The following is a 6000-nucleotide window of genomic DNA, read 5'->3' as shown; positions in this document are numbered from 1 at the left end:
CACTTTCCCCAGGGGAAATCCACACTCTAGTCTAAATGAGTGTCTCTCCCCCTTCTTTATGCCTGCAGACCAACCTCTATGCTCATAATGGTGATGTGAGGTGACTGATCTAAATGAAACAGCTCTTTGGGAGTTGGTGGTGAAAACCCAGTCTGGCCACACAGAGCAGGCTGGGTCAGTTGGCCCCCCCTGGCCCATGGTCATCTATGCGCAGTTCTACCCTCCCTCCCCAGCCTCAAGGCCAGTGGGGCTGAGAACCTTGCCAGAGAACAGAGTAGGATAAAGGGATCTCTCTCTCTCTCTCTCTCTCTCTCTCTCTCTCTCTCTCTCTCTCTCTCTCATCCAGCGGTGCTGACATTTCATTCATCAGTCTGTGTGTTAAGTTTGGGCAACCGCTATGTGGCAGGGATCATGGCACAGCCTTGATGCCATCGATGAACCATACAGAGGCAGGAGACACAGGCACTAAACTCATGAGCTGGAACCCGGAGAGACCCGTATGTCAGGACAAGGAGGAAAGCCTATCTCTGGCTGCCAGCAGTGGGGCGGAGCCTTCCTCCCGTGAGCTGCCCTCACGGGGGGGGGGGGGGGGGGGGGGGGAGGGTCCCCCAGGAGGCCATCAGAGATGCTCGGGGACTCACACGAATGTGAATATTGTCAGGAACCAGCCCTTCTGCCCCAGGAGGGAACCAGCCTGATTCCACTCTGGCTGGAGAAACTCAAACCTGTGACAGAGGGGGGTCGGAGAGGTAGGGCAGAGGGCAGGAGTGCTTGCTTTCTAGGGATCGCTGGGCTGCTGTCTGACGCCTCTTCACCCAGCCCAGAGCCAGCCCCCCTGGCGGCAGAGCTGCAGAATCCAGCACAGACTCACAAGTGGAGCAGAAAACCACCCCGCTGAGCCCAAGCCACCCCACCGTGGCCAGCCCAGACAGAACAACAAGCTCCCTCCGCAGAGCCTCCAGCCACATGGGGACGGTCACGCCGTGGCCATCACCAGCTGGCCTGGGGGGCATCAGTCCGACAGTCCCCACTGTCCGAGAGCCCCTGCTGGACCAGGCTTGCCCCGAGCACTCGCCCTCTGTGGACGGTGCTCCCGGCTGCACGGAGGGCTGGAACCCAAAGCTTCACTTTGTCGACAGGAGCGGGACAGGAGCACAGGAGACCCACCGTCTGCCTGCCTGCCTGCCTGCCTGTCTGTCTGTCTGCACACGCTCCGACCCGCCTCTCCTTGGCAGGCCGGCGTCAGTGTCAGAGCAAGGCAGCGGCTCTGGGGAGCGCCAGCCTAATGCATTCTGTACACAGGCGCTGACATCATCCCAGTGCACTCAGCCTCCCGCTGCCCCTCCCTGTGGCCACCTCTGCTCAGCAGACAAATGCCCAGCAGTCGGTCTGTGTGTGTAGGGGGTGGGGGAGGGGGGAGGGAGGTCCTGGGGTTAAGTCCCTCATTTCTGTTGCCTCAGCCTAGATGGGTGGAGGGACCACCGCCCTGTGCCTCCTTGGACATCCTGTCCCTCGTGCGGGTCAGGTCCTTGCAGAATCTGCCAGCCAGTGGGACCCTGGGTGCACCACCCCTCGCCCCCCGCCTGCCGCACCTTGCAGATGGGAGGACTGGGTTCCCGAGGGGTGCTGAGGGCTCCCTCCCCTCCCCTTCTCGAGTCTGACCTCTGCTCTCTGGAATTCAGGGCCACTTTCTTTATGGCCACGTATAAGCCGCGTATTTGTAAAGGGGAGTTTCGAAGGTCCCCATTAAGGCTTGGACCAGGCTTCTGGAAGCTTCTCTAACCATCTCCCCCTACCTTGCAGTGCCCTCCTGTGGGACACTCCTCGGGGCGGGGGGTGGGGGGTCGACAGCATTCTGTTTGCCTGCACTGGATTCAAATCTCACCCACCTTGCCAGCAGTGGGGCCATCTGCCAACGGGTGAGTTTCTAGAACTTTCTCTCAACAGCAAGCTTGCTCCTGGACCCAGGTCCAGGGAGCTGCTGCAGGCAGGGGAGCTAGAGCCCCTGGGCAGCCGAGAAGCCCCTGCCCGATGCCCCGATGCCTAACTCTCTGCCTGCTAGGACCTCGGTCCCCCACTGGGGACAGTGCAGGGGCAGCTTGAGGCCTGGGTGTCTGCAGTGGAGTCTGAGCTCCCCAAGGGCAGGGTGGGTTCTGGGTGAGCCCCTGGCCTTGCTGCCAGTCTGTGCCGAGCGGGCCTTGGAAGGGACTGACTGAGAGCGGGAGTGTAGGTGAGGCGGTTCCAGGGACAGAGCCTGAACGCAGTGCTCAGGTTGCAGTGCTCCGAGCAGCTCTCTCCCCTCACACAGTTTAATAACCAACCAGGCCTCACAGACAGTTCGATGCCAGACCCCAGCCCTGGCAATACTGGCTCTCGGGGAAGCCATGCTCGGTGGAACTCCTCTCTGAAAGTATGTATGCTCGGAGAGAGAACGTTGCTGGGTGTGTGTGTGTGTGTGTGTGTGGCGAGGGAGTGAAGATGTTCAGGGGAGGGGCAGGGGGCAAAGGGAGGGGAGAGGGGGAGAGAGCGAAGGTCCTGCCCAGGATAGCGAGGGCAGGACTGTGGGATGTTCCAATCACGGCCACTTCCCGGGACCTGCAACTTCTCCTCCTTAACCTGCTTCTGTGTCTGCCCCTGAAAGTGAACCAAGATGCTTTGCCCTTGAGCAGGGGACAGGAGATGTGAGGGACTGCCCCCATCACTGTCCATCGGGGGGCCGGGGGCAAAACCTCCTGCTTGTGGGTACATGAGAAGGATGGGAGCAAGGAATGAGGCCACCCCCTGTCCTTCCCGGCTCACTTCCAGGGTCTGCATCCTCGGAGGAGGTCGGGCCTGGCCTTCCAGGCATCCGCACCTGCCCTGTTGTCCATCAGCTGGACAGTCCAGCCAGGCGGAATCTCGGACGGCTGGGCGTCAACAGGGCCTCCCACCATCAGATGCCGGACACCACTCCCTAGAGCCCCCCTGCAGAGACAGTCTCCCCTCTCTCCCTGAGGACAACCCCCTCCCCCCCCCAGCCCCGGGGGGTGGATCCGGGTGCTCCTGGCTACATGCCTGCCCCTCGTCACCCACTTGGCAGCCTCTTGGATGCTCCCGCTGGGCTCAGCCCCTCCCCCGCCTCTCCCTCCCAAGGTGGGAACTGGGTGACTCTGCCAAAGCATTACTAAGAGCAGGATGACGTCACCGCCTGGCCCGCCCCTCACCCTTGGCTGCCCCCAGCTATGACGCATCCCGCATCCCGGGGTGGGGAGGGGGAGTCGCTGTCCTCAAGGCGCAGCGGACTCACACTGCCCTGTCCACCCCTCCCCCGCCATCCCCTCCATCCCCCTCCACCCCTCATCCTGGGCCCACATGGATCCCAGTAGACCCCCACCAGGTTGCTGCGCAAGTGGCATTTTCTCCCTCAACCTCATCTCTAGAATGCACAGGAGCAAGAGACCGAGCTGGTCCCGGGGAAGGGCTGGGAGGGTGTCCAGCTTAGATGAGGCCAAGGGCGCTGCCCAGGGACAGGACCATGATCCGCCATGGTGAGTGACCGTGGCTGCTCCTGGGCCATTTCAAAGCTCAGCCTCTCCAGGGGTCTGTACCGCCCCAGCAAACATCCCGGTGGGAGTTGTTCAAGTTTGGGGTTTGGGGGCCACCCCTGGCTCCGTGTGTGTGTGTGTGCGCGTATGCATGTTCATGTGTGTATGCGTGTGCATGTGTGTATGCATGTGTGTGCACATGTGTACACACGCACGTGTGTGCATGTGAGTGCATGCACATGTGTACGTGTGCATGTGTGTAAGTGTGCGTGTGTGCATGTGTATGTGTGCACATGCATATGTGTATGTGCTTGTGTGTGTGCGTGCATGTGTGTGCGTGTGTGTGTGTGTGTGTGTGTGTGTGTGTGTTTGGGGGCTGTTCATGGCTCAGCGTTCAGGAGCCATCCTTCAGGCTAGTCTCAGTTCTGGGGTCCTGGAAGTATTCAGGGTACCCTGCGTTCTCTCCCAGGCCCCCAATGGATGGAGGTTTCATTCCAGAATCCCCCAAGCATGGAGGAGTCACACTGTGAGTCCACCCCCTGCCACCTGGGCTGTGACACCCCAGGATTCCCACTGCAGATGGTCCTGGAACTGAGGAGGGGACAACTTCCCCTTCACCCCCACACCACCTGCAAGAAAATGGAACGTGTTCAGGGGACAATCCTTTCCTGCACCTCAGTTCTCTGGGCCTGGGGAGCCCTACAGGGAGGAAGCAACCTGAGTATGTGCCCAGGATTCAAAACGTTTCAGAGACAACCCCCCCGCCCCAACACACACACACTCACACACATTCCAGCACCACACCCACTAACGAAACACTAAAAGTGAAGGAGTGTGGTTGAACGTCCCCAGCACCACATCTGGTCCCTGAGCACAGAGCCAGGAGTAGCCCCTGAGCACCTCTGAGTATTCCCAAGTAGCACAGGATGACTGTCAAGAACACACAGCAGAGAAGGGGACACTCCTTGGCTTCCTCAGGACTCTAGAGTCCCCTGCTGAAGGCCCCCCTCCAGGGCCCCTGCCCCGCCCCACAGGCAATGACATGGTGCATAGAACACCAGGGCCTGTGTCTGTCGCCCTCCAGGAAACTGCACTCCATCATGGATTCTCCACCCGACAGGCTCTAGGTCACGCAGTTGCTGGTGAACAGCACAGAGCAGGCACCCCGAGGGTGAACAAGAGAACTCGGAAATGAGGCCTGCCCTAAGGACCTGGCTGGCATCTTCTTATGCCTCTTTGGCATGATCAAACCTTGCTGTCAGTCATAACAGACAGCATGTAGGCGGGGCTGATGTTTGTTCATTTTAGAGAGCGAAACTGTTTTTATTTTGCATACCTTCATTTCAGAACACAATAAAAACACAAAAAAACAACATCCCGAACCTGTAGTCAAATGGGGAAGGGAGAGACTTGAGACCCTTCCCCTATCCTGCCTTGAGACTGACGAGACAGATCCCATCCCCATGGCAAACATGTAAGCTCACCCATCCACCCAGCTTTACAGCACTGTAGCACTGTAGCCCTGTCCTCCCGTTGTTCATCGATTAGCTCAAGTGGGCCCAGTAATGTCTCCATTGTGAGACTTGTTGTTACTGTGTTTGGCATATCGAATACATCAGGGGTAGCTTGCCAGGCTCTGTTGTGCGGGCGAGATACTCTCGGTAGCTTGCTGGGCTCTCCGAGAGGGGTGGAAGAATCGAACCCGGTTTGGCCAGGCTGGCCGTGCACAAGGCAAACGCCCTACCGCTGTGCTATCGCTCCAGCTTTACAGACTCACAATTAATTCTCCCAGGAGATCAACTAGGTGCAAAACTTCTGGGGTGCATGGTCTCCCATGAAGACTCTGGCATGCCCTGGGGAGGGGGTGGGCTGAGTTCCCATCCTGCAGAATCCTCGGTAGCTGCACTCACTCCATAGTTGCCACCATGCCAAAAGCTTAACTCCACCACCTCATGTCTGAGCTGTGCAAGAGATGCCAAACTGCCGAAAATTCCAGGTGCACCCATCTCCAGGCTGAGAACTCTGGAGTCTTCTTGTAGTGGGGACGGGCAGCCTCTTCCCATGCCCCTGTGATTCTGGCAGCCACACCCACATCCTACAACTGCTACCCGTAAACTCACAACCAATTTAATATTCTGGAGCGTGCAGCTGCATTTGCGGCCACGTGACACCTCCAAATTCCACAATCCTGACCTCCCAGTAGGATCACTCCAAATTAGATGGGAAAGTAACATAGAAGCCAACTAAGCTTCATAAAAATAACACCGAAGCCTCCAGGGAGCAACTGCAGCTTAGTAAACCCTCAGACAAGAATTTAATGGCCCACATAGATATACAGTAAGATATAACAGTTTTCACAAATTTTCTTTTACTGAAGTTTTGGGGTTTTGTGTGTGTGTGTTTGTTTGTTTGTTTGTTTTTGGTAATTCTATTAGCCATTTTGTTGTAAAAAGCAATATAAAATCGATTATTTTGT

At 57.8% G+C, this 6000-nt stretch overlaps 1 pseudogene; it reads right to left on the bottom strand.

Moving 5' to 3' along the window:
* Window positions 1-976: 976 nt before the first annotated feature.
* The window catches only part of LOC130043001 (heat shock protein HSP 90-beta-like), a 157219-nt pseudogene continuing 152195 nt past the window's right edge, over window positions 977-6000 (bottom strand).

This window comes from Sorex fumeus, unplaced genomic scaffold (genome assembly GCF_029834395.1).
Source record: "Sorex fumeus unplaced genomic scaffold, SorFum_2.1 ptg000007l, whole genome shotgun sequence".
Taxonomy (NCBI): Eukaryota; Metazoa; Chordata; class Mammalia; order Eulipotyphla; family Soricidae; genus Sorex; species Sorex fumeus.
Note: the sequence above shows the minus strand (reverse complement) of the source record. Positions and strands in the feature narration are given on the sequence as shown.